Raw genomic sequence first — 26,560 nt, forward strand, 5'->3', positions numbered from 1 at the left:
ATGTGAAGGGGAAAGAACCCTGCTTTGGCCTTCCAGATGTTTTGGACTTTAACTCCCAGGAAGACCCAGTCAGCATGCCAGTGGTTGGAGACTGTAGGACCCATGGTCCAAAAACAGTTCCAGCCCCATATTAGCATGTATAAAAAGGAGAGTTATTTAAAGTGAAGCAAGAGTAGGTGATAGTGGTTTGCTGAGCTATCATGTTACCAGCCACCCCCTCTCCTCAAACCCACCCACCCAACAGCATCCATCACTTTCTTATGTCTATTCATGGTTTAAGTTCATACATAGATGTCTCCTTTAAATCAAAGAAAGCAACTATGTTTAAGAGAGCTTTTTTTTGGTGGTGGCCCCACAGCTTTCAAATGTTGTCCCGGTTTGCTCTCCAAGGCATTTTACCACCTGAATTATTTTGGAACCATTACGTTAGTCCTTATTTGTGTATCTGTGTTTCAGGTTCTCCGTATTACTCTTTCCTTTAACTTTTGCAATCTGTATGGTATTTTATGTTTTGCTATGTGCTATTGGGTACTCAGTGCCAATTTTTGATGATTTATTGTGACTTTAACTGTTTGATTATTTTTACTTCACTGATGTATAAAACCCAGAAAATTTGTTTTCTAGGATGGTAAAAACAGATGGATAAACCAACAGATAGACAGACAGGTTTCCCTGTCTTGGCTTTAAGAACAGAAGCAAGTCCAGCTGGAGAAAACATGTGTGCGGGAAAACAAATTGGGGAAGGGGAAGAGCACTCTTCTCCTGCCTGCTGCTTGTAATTTGTGAATTACAATATTCATACTTTGTGATTTTAACTAGTGCCTTTATGTAGATTGTTAGCTACCCTGAGCTGTTATGGTGAAGAGTTGGGTATAGATTTAGTAGAGTTTAGAAAAGATTTTTTTAATGACATCACCCAAAATGCAACAGCTGCCTGAAGATGTTTGGGGTGGAGACAAAAAAACTTTTTCAAGTCCTGAAATGGAATTATTTTTCATATAGTAGCTGTGTTGACGGTAATAGTACCCTCCTGAAGTGGTTGTAAAACTCCCAGAAGCTTGCCTACCAAGCATTCAATGGCAATCAAGGAAGTGACTAATTGGTGAGGTGCCTGCTGCGTAACCAGGCACATGATAAGCATGCAACAGGCACCTTGTCAATTGACAGAATCAGTGATAGCTTTTGTACCTGTGATAATTTTAACAGGCTAGTGGCTGTGGATATTAAGAGATTTACTTTGCTTGGTCCCCATTATTCCTAGAACTGTACTTGTGAGCCCTGAGTATGCATTGGTGCTGATGGTAAAGGTAAAGGTTCCCCTTGACATTTTTTTAGTCAGTCATGTTCGACTCTAGGGGGCGGTGCTTATCCCCGTTTCCAAGCCATGGAGCCAGCGTTTGTCTGAAGACAGATTCCGTTGTCACGTGGCCAGCGCGATTTAGATTCGGGATGCTGTTTACCTTCCCATCGAGTTGGTACCTATTTATCTACTTGCATTTACATGCTTTCGAACTGCTAGGTTGGCGAGGAGCTGGGACAAGGTGATGGGAGCTCACTCCGTCGCGTGGATTCGATCTTACAACTGCTGGTCTTCTGACCCTGCAGCACACAAAGGCTTCTGCGGTTTAGCCTGCAGTGCCACCACATCCCTGCTTCTTTGGTGCTAATAGGAACTTTATTTTTCAAGCTAATAGTCATGCATCAGGGGAAATGTTTCAGGAGGAACTACAGGCAAGTAGGGAAGAGTTAATATTCTCCTACATGGTATACACCCCTTTCTTAGTATGGCAACTCAGCTTTGGAGAGGGCCTATCACTGCTCCAAAGAGATTTATCCCACAGGCTTAGTTACAATGCAGCAAAGAATTTTCAAGAGGACAGCAATTGGAGTTAGAAGCATTCACATGGCCTTTCCTGTACATCATGCACCTGCCAAATACTGAGGGAAGGGCAGTGCTCCCATTCCATCATACACTGGATAGGCAGAGGGCTCTTAGATGAGTACTGATGGATGGCTCTGCCAGTCTAATTGTTGTTGTTTAGTCATTAAGCCAAGTAGCCTTTAGCTGTGTGGAGTGAACTCCTATAAAGCATATAAAGCTGAAATTGTACTCTCCACCACGACTACCATCACCCCAGTCCAGGAAGTGTTAGTCTTAGGCTGTGAAGTTTGTGTCTTTTCTGTGCTCTTGCACAGAGCACAGCTGTACAATACCAGGGGCCCAGCTGGCTGAGGAAGTCCTTGCCGCCTGCTGCAAGCATGCTGGGTGAGACTGCTTTGACCCTAGCAGGTGTGCTGTGTTGTCACTCTCCTTCTTGCAACAGATGCCTTCTGGTCAAGCTCCTCTGAACACAACAGGTGACTTGTATGAGAATCAGTGCTCCACCATACAGAACATGTTCCAGAATGAGGACGAAAAATGCACCCTTGTACACAAGCTTGCTATCCTTTGTTATGCCTCACATCCATCCTCAGCTTTATCTTGATGCTGCGCTGCACAGAGCATGCCTGCCAGAGAGGGAAGAGTGCTATGCTGTGGAACAGATTCTCAGTTATTGCCAGGTAAAGAATGAGCCAGTCAATTGATTAAAGTGAATTATGTTGGGGAAAGGTTAGTGTAGCTTAGGGCCAAACTAGCAATGACAAGGAATGCCGTGTACACTTCTGCCTTTATCTGTCCTGTTCACATACAAAGCAGGCAAGGGTCTCTTATTTATACAAAATAGTGTGCACGAAATGGTTGATTGCTTCAAACACTTGTACCTACAGCCCAGCCCACTCCTGGTATTTTGAGTTTTAATGTGCAGAGTGCAACATGATAAGGCAGGGCAGGTTCCTTTCTTTCACCAACACTTTTGTTTTGGTGTAAAAAAAAATGCAGATCCCTGCCCTCTAATTTTTTCTTGAATGGGAAAGAGATATGGAAAATGTGACAGTCCTCTCATGGCTAATGTGGACCTCAGTGATAAATCAGGGTGAATGTTTTTCCAGTAGTCTTTTATACCTGCAAAGTTTTACTTCCACCTGCTGGATCAGGATGTGGAGCAAATGTTGAAAACAGCTGAGATAAATAACTGGTGGGGTGAGGGGGGGGGGGAGAGTAGAGGTAGCCATGTTAGCCATAAGACAAATTGCATGAGATAAATCCATATTGGATAATAACTTTATTAGGTCAATCTCAAGGCACAAAAATGTGTGCAAGATTTTCAAGATCTCAAGATTTTTTCGTCTGGCAGGGTATTACAAAAGCAAACAGGGAAAGGGAAAAGTAGGGATTAGACTGTGCGATGCTTTGAGATATGATGGAAAGGAAGGGGCTGCTGCTTCTCATATAGGGCTCATCAGGTGATGTGATGGTGTTAAGTGTCACCTGGGGTAGCATCTAGGATTTCTAGGCAAAACAACAAACAAAAAAAACCCAGAAAGATTTGACTCGCTGTTTTGAAAATATCAAACCTCAAAACTGAGAACTGTTTCCATCTCCTACAAAGCTCACAGATGACTTTGTCTGTGGAAAGTAGAAAGCAATTAGGCAGTCTTTATTGACAAGGATGAAGATATTTTTAGATGCTGAATCAGGTAAAAAAAGTCAGTAGATAACCAATATGGTTGATTTATCTTGTGGTTTGCAGAGAGGCCCTTAGCAGCCAATAGTCTTGGAAAGATGGGCTTTGTGATCACAGGCTGTTACTCCGAATTACAAGTCTTTGTGTTTCCAGTCACAAAATGTATTGCAAACTGCCTTTCTTCACTGATCTGAGGGAGATTTAAAAAAAAAATCTTGGCATTACTAGTAGCTTTTGATCTATGTGAGGGTGGCTTACCCTGCATTCCAGGTGAAGACACCCTACTGTTGGACCACAGCCATTCATTTCTGGCTACTTTTCTGAGATTTCACTACTCAGAATCCACCCTTATTCCAATGGCATACTCTCCCCTTCTCACATAGTGGCTGTTGAGCCAAAGTCCAGATCCACACTTTCCATGGACAGCAGCAATGACAATGTTATACACACACACACACACACACACACACACACACACACACACACACACACACACACACACACACACACACACACACACACACACACACACACACACACACACACACACACACACACACACACACACACACACACCCCTCTACATCATCTTCATGTTCTGTCACTATTCCAGGATAACACATTGCTTTTCCAGGAGACTGATGTGCAAGACTAGTTATCTTCGAAGGCTTCCAGACAAAAAAAAAAACCTGTTGAAAGTCTGACTCCTCTAAAGAATCAATGCTAAGCCAGTGGGCTATTCAACGAACACTTGTCCCCTGTGAATTACACATGACCATGAGAAAATGTCAGACTGGTATTAGAAGGAGAAAGCCAGCCAGCCAACGTTCAGTTTGAATGACAGCTATTGGCATACAGTATTCTCTACCTGGAAAACCCTGAAAAGGATCACCATAAATCAGAATTGATTTGATAGCACATGATTATTATTATTTAACTATGAACCCCTCAATCTCATATCTCCTCCCAATATATGGCAAATACACATGCTAGTTACTAGTTGTTTTAGGCCACAAACACCAAATTCTTTGGTGCAACACAAAACTATGTCCTGAAACACAACATGTGAGTTTGGAGTTTTACACAAACCCCCCAACATTGCCTGCCTCACATCTACACCTATGTCAAACACCTTTGCTTATTATGAGCTGTTCCAGAGCCATAAGCCTATGGTGTTTGCCTCCCCTGACTATGAAATGGGTGGGGACATGCAGCATGCCCCAAACACAGGCTTCTCCATACATAGTTTAGCATGGATTTCAAGGGAGTAAAAGACAGAGTAATGAATGCAGCTACTATGGTCATACATACCAGAGCAAGAGAAACCAGCAAGGGTGTGCAACAGGAGCACTGGTCTTATCTCAAATCTTCTTGAATGTATTTGTCATAGTGTGTCTGAGTTGGTTCGCGGTTTGAGGGGAGGGGGGACAGAGTTTGGGGGTCATTTATCTTTTAAATAGTGTTAACTGGGGATTCTGGGCATTGTATTCCGAAAAGTGGCCTTTCCAAGTTCTACTTAAAAGTCATTACTTGACAAGCTGCCTTTGCTTTTAAAGTAGAAAAGATGGCATTTCTAATCCAGACATTTTTAAAAGAGGAAATACCGTGGGATCTTGTGTTTTATGCAACATATCTGATAACATTTTGTCACTACATATATTTGCATGAGCAAATGTTCAAGTAAAGAATCATTGTAAATTAGCAACAATACTGAAATGTTATGCTACCATTTTCTGAACACTGCTGTTTTCATCTTAGATTTGTGACCATTCAGCCCTTGGTGCAGCACTGTAGACAGTGTGTAAGGCATTGTTGGCAGAGATGCTATAAATCATATTGGAGGGTGATCAGGTGAATGAACTCTTGATATTGTGGTTAATATTATTAAGCACAGTAATAACGCTGACTGGATGGACAGATGGCATCAAGGCTTCCTGTAGGATTTGGGCTATAGCTTTGCTGCTGGAAAATAAGTATATACAATTACAGTTTAGGGGTATTTAATGCCCAGTTTGATGCTGTGGACACAGTGACAAATGAGGACTCAGAAGACCTGGATTCAAATCTCCACTCAGCCATAGAAAATCACTGGGGAATGGAACTAGTAAAACAACTTCTTAAATATCTCACTTATCTTGAAAGCCCTATTAGGGTCTTTCTAAGCTGGTTGTGACCTGATGGCACATAATACACCGAGAGACAGAGTGCTGCTCTTGCATGTAGACAAATCAATTGCACACCAGTAAAAATCAGATACTGAAAACAGAGATGAAGTGCAAGTCCACAGATGTTTTAAATCAAAATACTGTAGATCTCTGAACAAATCTTTGAGGTACCATATGACTCTTGGTTACTCTTAGTATAGGTATGTATATCATTTTGGGCCAGGTCTGTATTAACCACTCTGAGAGTTAAATGAAAGCTGTCATTGTTTATAACCAATTTTTCCCCTCTCCTCCATTGGGTTTCTGACTCTTCTCTGGAGCAGCAAGAGGAGAGATGGGTAATTCAAATTATTTGCCTGATAGTGTTCCCTCCTCTCCACTTCACAGGTGCAATAGCTCAGCTCTGTGGGAATCTCTCCTGGTAATGGGCTCCTTGCACCATCAGTCACTGTCTTCTTTAATAGGATATGGGGCCAGGAGGGAAATGTCCCCCAGCTGACCCCTGCTCAGGCACTTACTCCCAGTACAGCCAAGAACAGCCCCCATAGTCTTTGGGCCGGGAATGGCATGTGTAGGAGAGGAGGAGGAGGAGGAGGGAGGGAGGGAGGGGCCGCGATAAGTACAGTGGAATGCAGACGCTCCTGACAAAAGCACCCACATCCCAGCAGCCAGTTTAAATTCCTGCTCTGCTTTCTTGGGAGGAATGTTTGCTGTACCCATCAAGAGCACTCAGGCTTTGTGAGGAGCCCAAGGGGGGGAACTATCTCCCTGATCGTACCATTACACCTAAGCACTGGAGAAGAAAAGGGCAGAGAAAGCACAATGACTCTGCCAAAATTGGAGGAGAAGGAGGACAGGTGCCAAATACCTAAGGATATTTACATCTCTTCATGTGCCAAGAAACTGTCTCCCCTCATCTTGCAATGCTTGTCTACATCAGGGGGTTAACCTTCCAGAAGGACATCTTTCTACTTAATCCTTCCTGTCCTGTGTCTCCTAGACAGCATAGGGCAAGTGCCCTCCACAAACACAAGCAAAGCCATTTCCACCTGCTCCTTCCACTCCTTTCATAGACACCTCCAGTTGTCTTAGCTGGAGCTTTGAAAAGTTTGATCATTTGTAGGTGATTCCCTGGGAGGTGGATGAAACCTGTTGGCCAGAATGTTTAGGAGGTGGCATGGCTCATGGTGTTGCACACAACAGGGGGACCTTCCATGGAAAGACATCCCTTCATATTCCAAACGACATGAGAGATAACATTCCCAAGTCATGTCAGCATAGATAAATACTGTCGGTAGAGAAATAGATGAGTAGATAGCTTTGTTAATGCACCATCTATCTATCTATCTATCTATCTATCTATCTATCTATCTATCTATCTATCTATCTATCTATCTATCTATCTATCTATCTATCTATCTATCTATCTATCTATCTATCTATCTATCTATCTATCTATCTATCTATCTATCTATCTATCTATCTATCTATCTATCTCTGTCTGTCTGTCTGTCTGTCTGTCTGTCTGTCTGTCTGTCTGTCTGTCTGTCTCTATCCGTCCGTCCGTCCGTCCGTCTGCCCGCCTGTCCGTCCGTCCATCCGCCCACCTGTCCTTCCATCTGTCCGTCCATCCATCCGCTTGCCTGCCCATCTGTCTGTGAATAGCTGGGATAGAATCTTACTTTTAATCTAATACCACTGGGCCTGTGTCGTACAAAAGCAGATACAGCAGCAATGTGAATAATTTACACCTGCAGCATGCTTACATTGTGTTGAGAGTAGAAGACGGTCAGCAAAACTCTTTCACAGGAGGGATACACCAGCGCAAATGATTTAAAGTGAGGTAGAAGAGGATCATTGCAGGGAACAAATGAAGATTAAGAAGAGTCCTATGCGCCCGTCTTCCAGACCAGTGCAATAGTATGCTAACAAATTAAGGGGCAAAATAAAAAGGCATCCACTAAAACCAATGGTGTGAAGAGCCCCAGATTCCACCACTGGATGTTCACTATACACAGCCTGCCACATCAGAGGATAGGAACACAACTAATTCAGCAACTTAGCTAGTTATGGCATAGCAGCAGAAATATAAAAGCACCAAAATGAGAGCTAAGTGGAGGACACAACAAAATTTGGGGAGTGTTGCAACCTATGACTTGCTTGTTCAACTCTCCCCTCTCATTCTATAACACAAGATTGCAGGTCAGTGTTGAAAGATGCACCCGGAATGTTTTTAGGTGCCTTGTATCAAGAGGAAATGATTCTAGGTGTCATGAGGAAGCTGTAGCAACACTTCTCCAGAAAAAAAGTCATATTTACATATTGAACACAAGGATTACTCTGTGAGTCACTTAAAATGCATACCCTTTTAACGTATATACCCTTTCTAAGGGGCACTGCTTTCTTAAAGAAAGCATTTGGTCACATGTATTGATTTGTATATATTATTGACACAACTACGGGAAGCAGTGGAAGATAGGAGGGCCTGGCTTGCTCTGGTCCATGGGGTCACGAAGAGTCGGACACGACTAAACGACTAAACGAAGATATATTATTTAATCATTTTGTGACATTCATGTCCAAGTCCAGTGAATTCAACTTGGTATACATGCCTATTATCCTTCCTTCTTTGTCTTCACACTCCCCACTTTATCCCTGTTGTGTAGGGCCATGCTGAAGCAGCAAGACTGGTGCATACAGGTCATGCAGTGCATTTCATGGCCAAGTGGAGATTTACACCTAATCTCCCACAATCTAGTACAAAACTCTAACCACTACTCCATGTTGGATCTCCTTGCCCTAGCAATATTCCATTTGGATTATTGTCTATCATAGCACAACAGCATGGTTTGTTTTGGAGCACCATTTGGAAAATACAAATGGATTGTTTGCTTGCTTGTTTGTTTGTTTGTTTGTTTGTTTGTTTGTTTGTTTGGATCAGAGCATTGCAAAGTTTAAGCAAGTTTATAGTGCAATGCTTCTGAGAGTAAAGGATTGTCTGGCTGCATGGCATTGCCCTGGGGACGCCCAAGTGTACTCCCAATGGTCTTCCACTCTTCCATTCCTCAGGGAGGCTCTTTCTATTAATTGATGTGAATGGACTGCATCCTTCCAGTTTTGCAACAGCTACATTTGCCATTGCTTCTTTTCTGAACAGAATTCAAAGCACTGGCAGGCATTAATCTTTACTGCCTTCAAGGCCTTAAGAGTCAGATGCCTTAAAAGGTAGCCAGCACACTAAGATCTACCTCAGAGCCTCCTCTTCTGGTCTTTCCACTTCCAGAGGTGAGGTGGATGGTGATGGAGGTAGGGACTTCTTGTGGTGACACCAAAGCTTTGTATTCCCATCCTCTTGGCCTTCCTACCCCCAAGAGGTTTGACTGGTGCTCAATCTGCTATTTTCTTAGCACAGGCAAAAAAAATCTATTTATTTTCTCAAGTCTTTTTGATTTTTGACAGCACTCTTATTTGTTATGCTCTTTGATGCGACTTGAATCTTCGTTACTGTTTCCTGCTTGCTTTGAAGGGCTTTACTTTTTCTTCTAAGCCATTGTGGGAACCCTTAGAATGAGAAACGGGGCAATAAATGTTTAAAATGAACATTATTTAGAATATCAGTTTCTCATTTTTTTTCAGATGGCTGAAGATTTAGTGCAAAAATTGGAGTGCTGGAAATGGGACTCACAAAATAAAGTATTGCAGTAGTATCGCAGAATCATTTTTCTTTTTTTAAAGCTCTGCAGGAGACAGGTCCTCAATGAATGTGCATCCACTTTGTTGATGGGACTTTTGTGCTTCTTTGGTCAGATTGTTTTGCCATGACATCAAAAGACTTCAATACAGTTCCACCAAGATATTTTGATGCAAATAGGACTCAAGTAACCCTGGCATTGCATCCCATTTCAGAATCCTGGAGAGTTCAAATAAATGGCCAGCTACATGCTTCCTCCCCCAGATGTCTCTGCTTTGTGTGTCTTCCATTTCCTTTTGCCTATAGCAGCAGTCCCACACACTGGCAACTCCCATAATGCCTAACAAAGCCTCCAGCCATCTCCCAAAGTTTTAATATTTTTATTGTTTATTTACTTTAACTTGAATGTGATGACTTATAGTGAAAAGAGGAGTATATACATGTGATGTTGCTTTATGGATAAATAGGGTGCATGGCTGAAAATGAATGATGCTCTGCAGAGTGGATCTATGTAAGAGGAAAAGAGATAAAGAAATTAGGAGTGACCCAAAGCAGGGAGACTGTTCAGCCTGAGCAGTGGGAGTATGCACTAAGTAGCAGCTTGGAAAAGATGCAGAGAAAGGAACCATTACTGTGCATTTGTCTAGGACAGAAGTGAGGCATCTCCAACCCTACAGATGTGTTTGGAATTTCGAATCAGATAATTGTTGTTATGACCCATCAAGTCACACCTGAATTATAGTGACCCTAACAGGGTTTTCAAGGTAAAGGAGATAAGTAGTTTTTATCAGTTTCACCTCATAGTGAGTTTCCATGGGAGAGTCAGGGAATCGAACCCAGGCCTCCTGAGTTCTAGTCTGCCACCTTATCACTACAGTGCACTGGGTGCCCCAAACAGACAGACTAGAGGGCTATAGGCTCTCATCACTAGGCTAAGAGGTTTAAGCATGCATTTCCCTCAGTAGAACAAGAACAGTTTACCTTTCTTCTCACTAAATCCTTCTCTGCTCAATAGCCACTATGAAACCAACCTGAGTTCCAGCTGACTGATTTTTAAACAGCAGCCTCGTATTTTCTTCAGTGCCACTGATCCAGGGTTGTGTTTGCCCATGGGAGACCCTGACTGAAATATGGACTGAGATAAGAAACTCACCAGATGGTGCTGGGGCAGCCAGGACAACTTATTTTAACTGACAAATCATGAGGAGATGGGGGGGGAGGGTTTGCATTCTGTGTGCGCATTCGTGCATTTGTTTTGATGCTTTACGTTTTGGATTTTATGCGTGCGCAGCAGAGGCTTCAGGCAGTGATATATAGGAGGCATAAAGAATTTGGCATATGGAAAGCAGCTATAGGATTAATAAAAAAGTAATAGACACCCAACTAGGACCGCAGTGCAGGCGGGTAGAGGGTGTGGCACATTGTATACCTCCTTGTGATCCACAGGAAGTCTGAACAGCATGACTGGAGAAATTCTGGATGGCCAGCTGTTTTGGACTATAAACTCTCATAATCCCTTATCATTGGTCCTGGGCTTCTGAGAGAGGAAGTTCAAAACATCTGGAGGGCCAAAGAGCCCCCATTCCTTAACAAGTCTAGGGGAAGATGCCCCACTGTCCCACTTTTAGGTTCACGAGTATCCTGACAGGTAAGTCTGATTGAAAGACTTTGGCTGGCCCAAGATCACCTAGTGAGCTTCATGGCTGATTGCTTATTTGTACAGGGCTGGGCTGGCCATTAGCCAGACTGAGGTGGCCACCTCACATGATGGATTGCTGAGAGTAGCAGTACATGCACCTCTCCATCCATTCTCCACTACCTGGGCTGGCTGGTGTCTCCACCAGCTCCTTTCTTTCTCCTGTCATCCTCCTGCAAAGACTGAGAGTCTTTGAGACCTAGGCATTATGGGAATTGGTGGCTGCCACAAAATCTCTAAAAAGTGCAAAAACAACAACAAACCACCACCTACTCTTATCATTTTTCTTGTGGGCCAGTGTTCCTCATAATGCCTTGGTCCCAAGAGCCCTCAATGCCAAGGCATTAGTCATATAGCTGTCCAAGGAGTAGCTGGGAGGTGGGGGTGGGTGGAAGACTGGCACCATCACCAACCCTACTTTTGCTCCTCCTTATTATCCTCTCCCTTCCCAGTGATTGTTGCAGGAGGCAGAGTACTGTATTGTGATGTTGGTGGTGCTTCTTCTCCCACCTCAAGTGGCAGAAGAGCTTGTGCCAGCAGTAAAATTTGAAACTGGATTTTCCTGCTCCTAGTGGAATACTCCGATATGCAGATGATCCCACTCTGATGGCAGAAAGTGAGGCGGAATTAAAGAACCTTGTAATGACAGTGAAAGAGGAGAGTGCAAAAAACGGCCTGAAACTCAACATAAAAAAAACTAAAATCATGGCCACTGGCCCCATCAACTCCTGGGAAATAGAAGGGGAAGATATGGAGGCAGTGACAGATTTTATTCTCTTGGGCTCCATGATCACTGCAGATGGTGACAGCAGCCACGAAATTAAAAGACGCCTGCTTCTTGGGAGGAAAGCGATGACAAATCTTGACAGCATCTTAAAAAGCAGAGACATCACCTTGCCAACAAAAGTCCGAATAGTCAAAGCTATGTTTTTTCCTGTCGTGATGTATGGAAGTGAGAGCTGGACCATAAAGAAAGCAGACCGCCGAAGAATTGATGCCTTTGAACTGTGGTGCTGGAGGAGGCTCTTGAGAGTCCCCTGGACTGCAAGGAGAAGAAACCTATCAATTCTAAAAGAAATCAACCCTGAGTGCTCACTTGAAGGACAGATCCTGAAGCTGAGGCTCCAATATTTTGGCCATCTCATGAGAAGAGAAGACTCCCTGGAAAAGACCTTGTTGTTAGGAAAGTGTGATGGCAAGAGGAGAAGGGGACGACAGAGGATGAGATTGCTGGACAGTGTCTGCGAAGCAACCCAACATGAATTTGACACAACCCCGGGAGACAGTGGAAGACAGGACGGCCGGGCATGCTCTGGCCCATGTGGTTATGAAAAGTCGGACACGACTTAATGACTAAACAACAAGAAGTCCACTTCTGTCACCATGGCAAGCTGTATTGAAACAGGTAGGAAAAACCCTCCCACCTCAGTCTTTTAACAAAGAACCTAATCTGCTTAGGCTAATTTTCCCCCCACTCCCAACATCACCTCTGCTACCATCAAATATTTTCAATTTTCCTGCAGGAGGTTAACAATGTCTGCGAAGCAACCAACATGAATTTGACACAACTACAGGAGACAGTGGAAGATAGGAGGGCCTGGCATGCTCTGGTCCATGGGGCCACGAAGAGTCGGACACGACTAAACGACTAAACGACGTTGAGTGGAATACTCTAACTACTATATCCTACCAACTGTCACAGCATACAGAAAAAGCAGCATGAAAATTTGTGCTCATGGAGAAGCTGAATTTTGCTTTATCTTCCTGGTAACTGCCTGTGCTGAGTTCCCTCTCTGATGCAAGTGATGTAGAATTTACTGTTCATTCCTATCAAGAGCACTTTGTTCTCAAGTAGCTGCCAAGCAGCTTCCCTAATTTTTGTCTATTGTAAACATCCTTGCAGAAATAATCTGAGTTATTCACTAAACTTCAAGAGCCAGGGCTGGGCCATTCTCTGCATAAGAGCAAGGGTATGTTAGAACCCTACCAAGGTTGAGGGAAGGGGCAGGGGAACTTGATTGACAATGAACTGGAGGACATAAACAGGAGGATTGTAAATGTTTTTTTTAATCTGAGATGGTGTGGAGTGAAACTTCTCTGGTAAAGCTCTCAAGGCTAACACCTCCATCAGTTATGGGTGGGCAAACCGTCCCCAGCACCTCTGAGCACAGCTCTTTGATCTTCCAAGAATTGGTTGAGAGATACAGTATCTAGTGTGTCTCTCTAAGCTATTTCCCAAATCTGCATACTTCACTTTGTTGAACAGCCTTTTGGACTGGATCCATGTTACTTTGAGTGGCTTTTATCAGAGCTACCTAGGAATTGCACTCAGATGCAGGCAGAGGTCTGGGTGTGGGATGTAAAATCCAGCTATGGCCATTTCTGCCATCTTGGAAACTCCAGCATCAGGGTCAGATCTACCATGATGCAGTCACTACAGGTAGCAGATTCCACAAGGGGCAACATTTGGGAAAGAGCATCTGCCATTCACACCTCTAGTGCTAGCTTGAGCCAAGACATCAGGAGGCACACACTAATCAGAAAAGAGAGCAAGGAAAGGAAAAGCCCAAGGGCTCAACTGACCACAGCTGGACTGCTCAGTCAGGTTTCTGAGATATCCTTCAATTCCAGTTTCTCTGAAGGCCTCACCCCTGCCAACAGAATTCTTCAAACACTGTGTGTATGTGTTACATTTATATCCCACCTCTTCTTCAGTGAGCTTGAGGTAGCATCTCCTCCTCTTGTATTATCATAACAACCATGTGAGATGGGTCTAGCTGGGACAGAGCAACTAGCCAAGAGCTGTGCAGGGAGTTTCAAGTCCAAGTGGGGACTTGAACCCAATCCCCAGTCTAGCACTCCAACCAATGAAGCACAGGCAACCAAGAGAAGAAAGAAAAAAGCTTACTGCCTCTGACTTCTCTACTGTGCTGCATAAATAGAGAATTTTTTTTTCAATTAGTTGTACAAGGGGATTAAATAAACAAGTCTAGCACAATAATCCTCTTCTCAGGAGCCACATAACAAGAAGTAGAAAAGAGTCTCTCTGGTCTTTGATAAATCAACACAAGCCCGTTTTCTTGCTTTATGAGCACACAGAATGGCAAGAAAGCCAACATGAAGGAAAAGCCCCCTCCACGTGTTGGCAAATTGAGGCCTTCAAGGGTCTGGAGGGCCCTGTCTATGTCACTCAACATTATTTGATCTCTTCCATGCTTGGGGAGGTTTGCTGGGGCCACCCAAGCTTCTAGGACACAGAGAGCTGTCAGCACTTTAGATAACACTCTCTGGGAGCCTGCATGGAACGCTTGCACAATTGTTTGGGAACATTCAGGATTCGTTAAAGAAGCGAACGGCTAACACAGCTTGACATGGCACGAGGGGCAGCGGAGCCTGTATTGCCAAGAAGGGAGGTGTTGCTAATTCAGGGGGAGCACTTGCAGAGCTAGTAACCAGGTGCATCAGGGCTGGTCTAGGCTAGGCCTGGCAGGTAGCCCACAGAACTGCCTCCTGCAAGCAGAACCCTCCTTACAATTCCCCTCTCCCACCAACCCAGCCCCTGCAGTCCTAAATTGTGGCTGGAATCAACATGCCCAGCATTTTCACCCTGTACATCTTCCATGCAACTCCTTAGGCCTTAAGGCATCAGGTGAGTTCTCTCTCCCCAGGAATTAGGAGCTGGAGGGAAGTAGTTGTTTTTCTGTTGCCACTGCTGGTGTAGCCTTGTGCCAGTGAGAAAAGCAAGCCTGTTCCATGCCAGCAGCTGTCAGGAAGCTGAAGGGAAAGCAGAGTGCTGCCATTTTAAGTGCTTTCGAGAAGGGAGGGGCAAACAGTAAGGAAGGCGGCAGCCTAATAGCATACTCTCAGCTCTCAATCATCTGCTTCGAAAAAAGCTGTATTTGCACTCTATTCGGAGTCTCTTGTGGCGGCAGGCTCCAGCTCTTTAAAATCAAATGGTGCTTAAAATTAATTCTGTTAACTGATGAAAGAATTCTGATTGATGAATAATATCTCCCAGCTTTTCTAAAGGAACGTTTGCTGACGCCTTCCCCTGTGGTGTCTGCCCTGCTCTTGCTCTGTGACCTTGTCACTCATGCTCATCGTGGGAACATGCTGTGACATCAGAGAAGCCAGGTGTGCCACCTTTCAAACCAGGGGGAGGCAAGTTATGGGGTGCAAATCCTAGAAATGAGGGAGATGTTCTATTAATAGCTAGCATTAGTGAAGGCAAGAATTCCCAGAAACAAAACATGTCCCTTTTCACTCAGATCACTGATGGGCTGAAAGTGCAGGACTACAGCTCATGGATGTGCAAAAGATAGATCCCTATTGTTTAACAGCAGCAACAACAAAAACAAGTTGCATCTTTTCTAAATTAGGGTGCTTCAACAAAGGACACTTCTTAAGAATATAAAAAGAGTCCTGTTGGATCAGGGTAGAGATCCACCCAGTCCAGAGCTTGGAAAGTTATTTTAAAGAAGAATGAATATAATGCCATACATTTGCAATCCATAACTGAGCAATGAGAAGATGATTTTGCTGTAGCCAAAGCATCATCCAATCACTGCTCAATTAGGGGTGGCTGCAGCATGACTTCATATTATTATTCTTCAGGAAAAAACCCCTTTCCAAGATCTGGTCTAGCATCCTGTTTCTTACTGCGGTCAATCAGAAATATCCAGAAACAAATAGGCAGGAACTGAATCTGCCAGGAACCTTAAAGCCAATTACTGCCCTTTGCTGTTGCCTCTCATAACTGGTATTTACTTAGTGCTACACTGTGTTTAACCCAATAATTTAGGAGAAGTTGGGAGTTAAATTTCCCACTGTGCCTCATACAAGTAGAGCCAGTCTGTGTGGCACCATGGGTTAGCTGCATAGTCCCAGGGTGCCCCCAGAAAAAGGGAATGGTAAACCACGTCTGAGTATTCTCTACCTGAAAAACCCTCAGAAGGGTCGCTGTAAGTCAGAACTCATTTGATGACATGATTATTTTATACAGTACTGTGTTTCGGCACAGTTGCAGAAGAAGGTGGTGCAGCACATGTGTACATGCATTCATATGCGTGACTAGGTAGCTAAATGTATATATCTCAAGATGCATGGCAACAGGTCAGCTCCTAGTCTTGATCAAAGAGGACAGGCTGAAAATTACATAATTTCAAAGACAGAGCTGAGCTGCAAGTTCCTACACACCTTCAGGAATCTCTCTCACTGTTGTAATAGCTAAAATGCATCACAAAAGTGTATGTGTTTCCCCCTTCTGCCTGGAGGGGTACAATGTCTAGGCACAACTATGGTTCCCTATTGGCTCCGTCTTAACCTAGGACACTACTACCCACCCACCCACCCCAATTCAATCAAACAGCATGTCACTCAACTTCTTTCCATGCTGCTCTATTTGTACAGTTTAGCTCTCTGCCTTTTATTGTCAGTGAGCTAATTTAAACTGCCCAAACCTGCTTTCTGAGTGCACTTCTGGGATGTGATCTCTCAAAAACAATCAGCCTGAGGTACTGATAAGTACAGAGCAGTCTAACATTATTGCTGGTAGACAGGGTGACCCCGGTCATAGGATAAATAATGCCATGCTAACAGCTTATTGCTTATGTAGATGCACTGAAACTATGACTTCTTAGCAATCATAGCCCACGTCCATATCAAAGAATTACCTTCCAGAACAAAATACATTAATACCCCTGGTAATTTTACCTGGCCTTCTATATGGGTTACAGAATCAATAGTGCATGTGGGTCCTAAACCTGGAAGTATCCAATCTTGCAGATAACCAAATCTTAGACAACTCTGCCACAAAATTGCCTTGTTCAATGAAAGGAGATAGCCCTCAGTTCAACTGACATTCCCGTCCACAGAATTTCTGAGAGATTGCTCATTGTTTCAGGCACTTTATTATACAATATACTGTATTTAAAGTATTGAATGCCCTGCTCTGCAGTCCAAACAACTCTTAGAAAATAACAAAGCCCAGTAAAAAGAATGCAATAGCATTAAGCAGTAGACGAAGCAGCATTGTTAAAACAAGATGGAAACCAACAGATATAAAAGGCCTGGATGAATGTACTAGCCTGAAGCAAAAAAATGAGATCAGACATGGTGCAAGAGAACCCTCCACAGGGAGATCATTTCAAAGCCAGGGCACCACAACCGAGAAGGCCTAACTTCTGGTCACCATTTGCCAGTTTCTCCAGATGGCAGAAGGAAGAGCTAGAGAAGAACCTCCAATGGCTGTCTCACTATTTGGGCAGGTTCAACAGCAAAAAAGTGGTCCCTATGGCACATAAGTATAGATATTGGTGTTTTTTTTCCTGTGGTGGTTAAAATCAACAGTTCCAATTCTGCTGGGAAACCAACTAGGAGTACTGGTGCTCACTGCACTTACCCTGGCCTAGTTATAGTCAGCAGCTTAGGTTTCATAACTGAGTTTAGAAATAGCTTTGTGTACCCTGATGAATAACAGAACAGGAACAGTAAGGCTTTGCGAACTGTCTTGTGCATTTTGCTGGGGTTTGATACCACTAACTATTGCGTTCTTCTAGGCAAGCTTATCTGGGATGGGGGTTGGGGGCCCTTGACTTTGCTGGTTTACCTGTTCAGATTGTCATTTTTGGAAGGTGGTGCTGCTGGGAGCCATTGCTATGTCTTTGGGTAGCTGCGCTGTGCTGTATCTTACCTTGTCTCCTATGCTGTTTTAACACCTTCAAGAAACTCCTGAATAGGGCAATCCAAGTATTTATGATGGCAACATATTACTCCTTGTTTCCTTTCCAGCCAATTTATATGAAGCTACAGAGCTGCAGAACCAATTGCAGCGATCAATAATGTGCTGAATGAAGCCCAATACAATGAATCTCTAAGTCTAAGCACAAATACTGTAGGTGGGTGCTCTGTTTGCCCTGTGAAATTATGTCCAGCCTGTTCTGGACAGGATTGCACTCCGATGCAGAATCAGGTTTGCAGCCTGATAGTGTTACTAAATGGATTCACATAGCATTTGTTCAGGAAGGTAGTTTTTTATAAGAACCTTTGACACCTCATCAGGCTTTGCCACATGTTGACTCATACTGATGCTGTATAATGTTTTATGCACTCCCATACACTGACGTGCATACATGTGTACACAAACATATACAATTTGATGCAATCAAATGACTTCTTTTTCTTTTGCAAAAAGCATGCCCTTGTTTCCTGTTTCAAACTCATTGTTCACCTAGTTCATTTATGATTGTCATTCCCAGCAGGTAAAGTCAACAGCTCTTTTTCCTTGGACAGTGGCCAAGTACACATCATGCTACCTGCTGTCAAATCAGAACCAACTGTGAACCCTGGTCTAGGGCAAAAGTGAAACACCTCCAGCCCTTCAGATGTGTTTGGAGTCTGTAATCAGATAGTTGTTATGTGCCATCAAGTCAGAATTGACTTATAGAGACCCGATAGGGCTTTCAAGGTAAGTGAGATATTTAAGGAATGGTTTCACAAGTTCCACTCCCCCCCGATTAATTTCTGTGGCTGAGCAGGGAATCTTATCTGGGTCTCCTGAGTGAGTCAGTCCATCACTCTGTCCACTACACCACACTGGGTATGCCAAGTATATGTTGTCAGCATCAAAAGATGTAAGAGACAGTGGAACAGGAAGTTAAAGTTGGAGGGTATTCTGGAAACCATCTGAAAAGTCACTAGCCACAATGGCTATAGGCAGTGGTTTCTAAACCCTTTAGACTCATGGCTCCCCCCAAAAGCAGGAGAGCAGGAGGAGCGGTGAGGGAGGTGGAGCAGAGCAGGAAGTAAACAAGCCAGAAGGAACTGAAACTGGAGCTGGAAAAGCAGCAGCAGCACTGCTTGGCAAAATAAGAGAGAGGAGCTTCCGCATCGCTCCTGGCTGGCTTTGCAGTGCACCAGGGAGCTGTGGTGTGCCTTAAGGGCTGCAGGACACTATGGCACACACTTTGGGAACCCTTGGCTATAGGGAACCTCAGTAGTCAGAATCAGTATGACACTAAGCAACAACTGCAGATGAGGATAAATAGGACCATTGCCTTCAGCTCCAGATAGTGGGAAATTTAGATTTTGGAGACTACAGATCCCAGAACTCCTCAGTTACCATGGGCAGTGATCATGCTGGAGGGAGGGTTCTAAAAGATATATCATTCCAATATTTTTTTCCCAAGCTCTTTTTTCCATTTTTTTTACAGCTAGGTATGCCTATAGGTGTCATACATTTTATCTGATAACTGCAAGAAACAATTCCAGTAGGAATCCTCTTATGTTCTTAAACTGGCATTGCCCCCATCAGGTCTTGGTCACCGTGGCTGAGTGATTCTAGGTGTTGTAATGGCAGCAAAACCAAAAACTGTTCAAGCTCTGCCAATTCCTTGCACCCTTAGGACCAACAACTGGTCAGTGACTTAGAGCTTGGCTCTGTCTTCATATGGCTGCCATTTTCCCCTTCTACATCCATCTTCCTCCTCTCTACAAGTTGCTCCAATTGCAATACCTGGGAACTACTGTCCAACAATATTACTGTATTAAGAAGACAAGAGGAGGATAGATGCATGTGCAGAGCATGTCCTGTGCTGTAGATGTGCAGAATGGTCTCAGATGTTTCATTTGAACAAAGCCTCATCCAAGTTCAGCCTTATGCTCTGGTTTTAATATCAGGCCTTTGTCCTGGAATGTAGCGTCAATCGGGAGAGGAGTGCCTCAGCTCAGGTGAAGAATATTTTCCCCTCACAACTGAGAAGTTAGGGACACAGTTTCCAGAGTATTTTGTCTGAACACTACTTAGGGGTAGCATCAGGAAGATGGCAGTAGTGCTTGCAGGAGTATCTTGCAGGGAAAGGTACTGTACCTGTTTTTGTTCCAAGGGCAATACCTCTGTTGCTCTTTATGCTTTATGGTAGGCCAACTACGTAGCATTCTGCCTCTACAGCAGTTTTTCTCCTTGTGCCCATATTCCCATTCAAAATGCTAATTACCCATAAAAATCATTACAGGTTTCTCAGTTTCTGTACTGGCATCTGCCCTTCAGTGTAGAACATCCCCCTGAAATGTGCAAATTGACCAGATGTGGCTGTCAAAGAAGTAGACACATTGACAGATGCCTTTGCATTCTGAATTAGGTGTAACCAACTGTGGTTGCCCACCCAGTTGCAAATGCCAAGTGAGCTCCTTTCTGGGGGAAAAAAGACTCCTGATTGACAGAAATGTGCTTGCAGCTAGCACCTGAAGAAGGAGATTCTTTCTCAGCCAAGCACCAGCTCATGATGTAAGTAAAGAGCAGACAGCTGCAGGGTATAATACAGGAGTGATCAAGCTCCAGATCCTCACTATCATATTAAGCGCTCTCTTTTCACACCAGGCAATAATAACTGCTGTGAATGGGTCTGAGCCCTGGTGCTCAGCACAGCAGCATTGTAGCACATCACCGTTGTTATAAGAAAATGCCACTGCTATCTAGAGAATATGCAGGTGCCCATGGAATGTTGTGCTCCATCCGATTTTGTTTGTGTCCTGGATTCATGAATGTGAAAGGGGCAATTGGCCTGGCCTGGCCCAAATGTTTTTGCTGCCTGTGACAAATTACAAGATGGCACATTGTAATTCTTTTTAAAGGGACCCTTACAAAAGAGCGAATGCAAACACTTCCCTCTACGTTCAGTCACAAATGCCTGAGATCTCCCTTTAACATTTGAGATTGGTTAGGCAGAAACTGACTTTCACAATGTCTGCACTTCAATTTTGGGATTCTCTCTAGAGGGAAACCCATTGAACCTTCTTACTCTTACCTTTGGAAGACATGGAAAACCTTTCATGTTGGGACAGGCACTTACTCTGTTGAGATAACCTGTTGAGTTTGCAGCTTTACTATAATTTCACAGTCAGTTTTTGCTTTTAACCAGTTCTTACAGTTTAACTATTTCCTCTTTATGTTTCCCAAATCCCCTTATATTTCCCAAATTCCCTTATACTCCTGAAACTTGAAGATGTTTTTTATTACTTTTTTAAAAAATTGTATGATTTGTATGATATTATTATTGGACTTGATGATCCATTGTGGAAGGGCAATGCCACTGCAGAAAGCATTTGTTTGGTAGCTAACTAATAAATTAAAAGATACGCTGAATGTGCAAACTTAGCACAATTGTTTAAACTGTTCAAAGTTATGTGACACATAAATACACAAAATAAAAAAACTACCAATTTACAAACTTGAATACTTATTGAACTTTGCTTATTGCATGTGGTGGGGAGCTCAACAGGGTGTTCTACAGGCCACCTCTCCCGATTTCCACCATGCCTTGTCCCTTATTATTGGAACGCCTTATTATTGGAACCTTGTCCTTGCCACCTCACCTGAGGTGACGGCTCCTTTACAGATCCCAGAGTTTTGGTGCTGGAAAGGGGCTGCCCACCACCAGTGATGGGAATCATACAGGCAGAGGTCACAATTCAGAGGGAGGTGAGCCCCACCTGCAACCCATCAGTAATGATGAACACCTGACTATGGGTGAGGGTGAAGAGGATATAAAAGGAAAGGGAGCAGCAGTGAGAGGGATGAAGGAAGTGGAGGAAAGCTCCTGTCATGAGTTCAGCTGAAAATCCTGAACCTGAGGAGTTAACTACAGCTGAGGAGAATGCAGGGCGATAAGAAGCACAGACAGCTGAATCGCCACCAGATTCTCCTCCCCCAGTAGCCAGGGTGAGGGCTAGACTTTGGCAAAGACTTATGACACAAAGACCAGAGGATTGTCTGAATGATGCCCGCAGAAACACCAGGTCAGCTAGCTCTGAGTATTGACAGGATGAAAGGCTTCCAGCAGTTCAATGACTGTTTTGCTATATAATCAGCTCCCAGATGTCTGGGAAGCTTGTGGAAGCAACACATCAAATGTCTGGTTCACATCCACACTCCTGACTACCTTGAACCTTGTTCTCTGGACCCTTGGCTTTGGACTCTGACCCTGGACTACATTGTGTGATTTGGCTTTGGACCCTGACCTCGGCTTATGGTTTGTGATTTGGCTTTGGACCCTGATCTTGGCTTATGGTTTGTGATTTGCCTTTGGCATTTTGGTATTGGCACTGCATCTTCTGAACTTCTGATATTGGACTGGCTTATCGGACTTTGCTCTTGAAACCCCTGGGAACATGACAGCTCCTCATTCTCTTGTATAGTTATGAGAAGTGGGCAGAGGCACTGGAATGACCCCGATTGGAGCCAATGAGTAACACTCTACAAGGTGGCCTCAGAATGTATTCACCAAGCAGTATCAAACAAAGCAGTCAATGTCCTTCTTGTCCTATCCCATGGTGACCCAGAGATGGTGCTGGCACCAAAAGAGGCAACTGGACTGCCTATGCCAGCTGGCCCACCAGGTCTGAGGACCAAAACCTCTCAGTCCCACTGCTAGTAAGCTTCTCAGCAGACCACTGATCAGAGAAGACAAGAACTACTCTCTGATCAAGGAGGGCACTGTATACCTGATGGAGAGTACAGGAACTTGGCCCTAGCCATGAGCCAAGTGGAGTGGACTATTTGAAGTTCTATTTTGCAGTTATGTTACTGAATAAAAGTTTGTTCACTGTACTAAGCACATCATCTCCACCTGTCTGTGTCGGGACCAATGAGTCTGTCTGACGCTCTGCTCTCCACAGAGGATCTGGGGGCACGAACACTGAGTTAGCATGATATAAAAACCAAATTCAATGTTTATGCATATGAGCACCTGGTTGAAGTGTTATTCAAGTCTTCCAGAACAGAAAAAGACAGCTCACTAATGGCTCCTTTGGGTAGTAAGTATTAACTAGAACAGGCCCATTGAATCAGTGAAGATTTGATGAGTCAACTCCTTCATAAGTCTTGTTGATTCAGTGGGCCTACTTTAGTTGCAAATTACTAGGGTAAGCAACAGAATTTCAGCCAATATGTTTCTCTTAACATGTTCATAATTAATTCTTATATTCTAATACTGTAAGGAACTTTGCTAACATTCCAAACAATCCTTTTTTATCTACATCCGTCCCAAACCTGCTGCCAGTCATGCCAAAAATTGCTGCTGTAATTGAGGATGAAACAGGGACGGAAATAGAGAAAAAGATGAGGTGAGGGAGAATACATTGGAAAGGCTATGTTCAGCTTTGCTAGAGATAAAGAAATGACTTTTTCTCCCAAAGACTATTTCTATGAAACATTGTCCACCTGGGAACGTACGAAACTGTCACCTGGATTATCTGTAATAGCCAAGCAATTACTGCTTCTGGCCTGTTCCATCTCATTGTTGAAAGAAACATGAGTAGGAATAACGCTCAAACCCAGAAACTCTAAGCCAGGCTGGATTTTTCCCTCACCAGCAAAATTTCATTTTCTGCTAGAACAAGTGCCCCCAGCCACAAACACCAGGTAAAGATTAAGGAGACCCATGAAACGGACGAGATATAATCACACATTACGAAAGGTGCTCAGAAAATACTAACATTTTGGATTTCCCTCACTCTTACAGCTGTGTGGTAGTAATGAACCATGGCAATTGGTGCTCTCTAAATGCCACATGGAATTATACACAGAAGCATCTGAAGGAATGTTCAGGCGGACAATGTAAGAGTGTATCGGTGTTGTTCATGCTTGGGCTCAAGTGTAAGCCTAGGCCAGTCAAGACAAAATATTGGCTTTTAGATGCAATTTAAAGGATTGGGTTTTAGATGCTCAACTATAAAGCTTCCTGGGCCAAACAATATGTAACATTATTGTAGTCTTTAGCCCTTGCATGACTTTTTGAAATAGTCAGTGAGGGAGGAAATTGAGATGGATCTGTACCATGGCAGGGGATAAAGGGTATTTTTAACCTTTATCACACCACATGGATGGGAGCAAAGTTCTCACTGATGCCAATGGGAGTTTTCTTCCTATTCTAAAGAAAAGGTGCTGGGGATCACAGTTCTCGTAATTGCCACGGAAAGCAGAGGCTTAAAGTCCCTTCCAATCCACACAAACCCATATGCTTACCTGTTTCTAAAAGTATAGCCCAGCAAGCAGGCTCTTCAAGAGCCTCACTGAGGCCTAGGCAGCTTTCAGTTGGGAACAGCTGGTGAATTAAGGGCTAAATGATAAAGTGGACACATTTATATTGTTAACAGAACAAAATTTTGTGGAACTGTGAAACTTATGTCCCTATACCACTCACTGCATATAATGGTTACTTGTTGCCTAAAACAGGCAACATTTGAGGCTCTCTCGAATTTGAGGCCTGGACCAAATGACCCTGCCATTCTCTCCTATAGAACTTGCATACAAAAGATGAAAAGGAGAATGGCAGTTGTAGTTTGACCCCAAATACCATAAATTCCCAGCCAGTTACAATAAGGAGTTCTGGAGAAGATGGTGTCTCTCTTTTGCTACTCATATTATTTTAAAAATAACTAAGAAAATAACTGCATTGTATTTTACACACACACACACACACACACACAGAGAGAGAGAAAGAGAGAGAGAGAGAGGTAGGTTAAGATAAATGCTGAAAGGTTAAGATAAAAGCCTGACACAACTCTATCTTCTACTCACAACCTTTGTTTTCTATACCTTTCACAGGAAGAGAGATGAGTCAGCCTCTGGACAGTCCCCACCAGCTTTGTTTTATCCCTCCCCCTGGGTCTGAGGCCTTGAACCAAAACCTTGTCAAGTCACAATAAAGACTGTGCTTGTGGAGTCATATGATGTTCCTCTCCCCTTGCGAATAAGCCAGGTGCATACATGAGTTTGGTGAGCTTAGTTTCCATTTACTGTATTTCATGTGGCATATTTCTTTTATTGAACATTTTATTGAGATTTTATGGTTGATTGTCTTTAAATCCCATAAACTACTTTGGGCCATTGATAAATATAGTGCAAAACATCAATATCAAATAACTGCATAAATCTTGGATTAGGCCAAAGGCCTACCAAAGCAAGAGGTATGACTTCCAGGCAAAGTAAGACTTGTTGATTGATGATGTGGGAGGGGGAAGGGAGGGAGGTGACACAGATGAATTTCAGCTGCTGCTGCTGAATTGTTTAAATTCTGAAATGAGGACAGAAGAGAGGCTCAGAAAAGAAGTTCAGCTTGGTACAGTACTGTTTTCCTTGACATATCTCACTCATAACTTCATTTTTCTCTACTCTGTTTCCATAATAATATTTGTAGATTTCCCTCACTTTCAATTTCAGTAAACAGCCTTGCTTTGCTCCCCTTGGTGCCTGTGTGGCAGAGCCCCAGAGTTATTTATATGGTAATTGATTTGTCTTGCCAGCTTCTGTATCCTGGCCACAGGTCACTTCATTATTTGCATTATTCCAGGTGGGACATGACTCAAGGCCTGTTCTCATGACCCACTGACCACACCGTTTTCAGTCAACCCATGTTAAATTTGCTGTGCTGCCATGAACTAAGTCATTTGTGTGAATGCTGACACCCCACACAAATTTGGCATGGATCAGCTTTTTATGTGCTGCTGCCAGGTTACCTTTCAGGGCAGTGAAGCAAGCATACACAAGCCAGGTTGTATTGGCATCCACATGACAGACTTTACATTCATATGACAGGCTAAACCTAAAGCAAGCACACCTTGACTCACAAATACAGCTGCTATGTACTAGAAGAGTTGTGAGTAGGGTTACCAGGTATAATAAGGGCATTGACTAAGTTTCAGGGAATTGCTATGCTTCACTGGGCCCCCAGACAGGAAGACACACCTCAGGCCTAGGTGCATTACAGGGTGAGAACGTTTAGTTTTAAAGTGTAAGTTGGCTTCAAACTAGGGCGCTCACCTCCATGCATTTTCAGTTGGATCCAGATTTCATCATCTCAGCTTATATACAGTATGTATATGTGTGTTTTCTTGTGGAATGCCAGTGCACCAAAAAGCCATGAGTGAGAGGAAGGGAGTAAAGAGATCCAGTGGGTGTATGACGTCGGGGGAGTTGCCTGCAATATCTGCCGTCCCCAGGCACGGGTGAGAGACGTGTCTGGGAGAATTTCTGGCTTGCGCTCCCCGACCTTTTTCAGGACTGGGACCCTGTTGCTACTGCTACTGCTGCTTCAGGCCATCCCACCCCCTTCCATAACATCAGCCACCTGGCTGGGAGGGAGGGAGACCATAAAAGCCGGAAGCTTGTGCCAGGGCCCTCACAGACCAGCGTTCCTGACGTCGGGGGAGTTGCCTGCAATATCTGCCGTCCCCAGGCACGGGTGAGAGACGTGTCTGGGAGAATTTCTGGCTTGCGCTCCCCGGCCTTTTTCAGGACTGGGACCCTGTTGCTACTGCTCCTGCTGCTTCAGGCCATCCCACCCCCTTCCATAACATCAGCCACCTGGCTGGGAGGGAGGGAGACCATAAAAGCCGGAAGCTTGTGCCAGGGCCCTCACAGACCAGCGTTCCTGACGTCGGGGGA

At 43.8% G+C, this 26,560-nt stretch overlaps 1 long non-coding RNA gene across 1 annotated transcript in view; it reads right to left on the reverse strand.

The window, feature by feature from the left end:
* The window catches only part of LOC144589027 (uncharacterized), a 48,300-nt gene extending 23,561 nt beyond the window's left edge, over positions 1-24,739 (reverse strand). The window contains exon 1 of the long non-coding RNA XR_013544864.1: positions 24,713-24,739. This is a non-coding gene — a long non-coding RNA (uncharacterized LOC144589027). The remainder of the gene's footprint in view (positions 1-24,712) is intronic.
* Between the last annotated feature and the right edge of the window lie 1,821 nt (positions 24,740-26,560).

The sequence above is a fragment of the Pogona vitticeps genome, chromosome 4 (genome assembly GCF_051106095.1).
Source record: "Pogona vitticeps strain Pit_001003342236 chromosome 4, PviZW2.1, whole genome shotgun sequence".
Classification (NCBI taxonomy): Eukaryota; Metazoa; Chordata; class Lepidosauria; order Squamata; family Agamidae; genus Pogona; species Pogona vitticeps.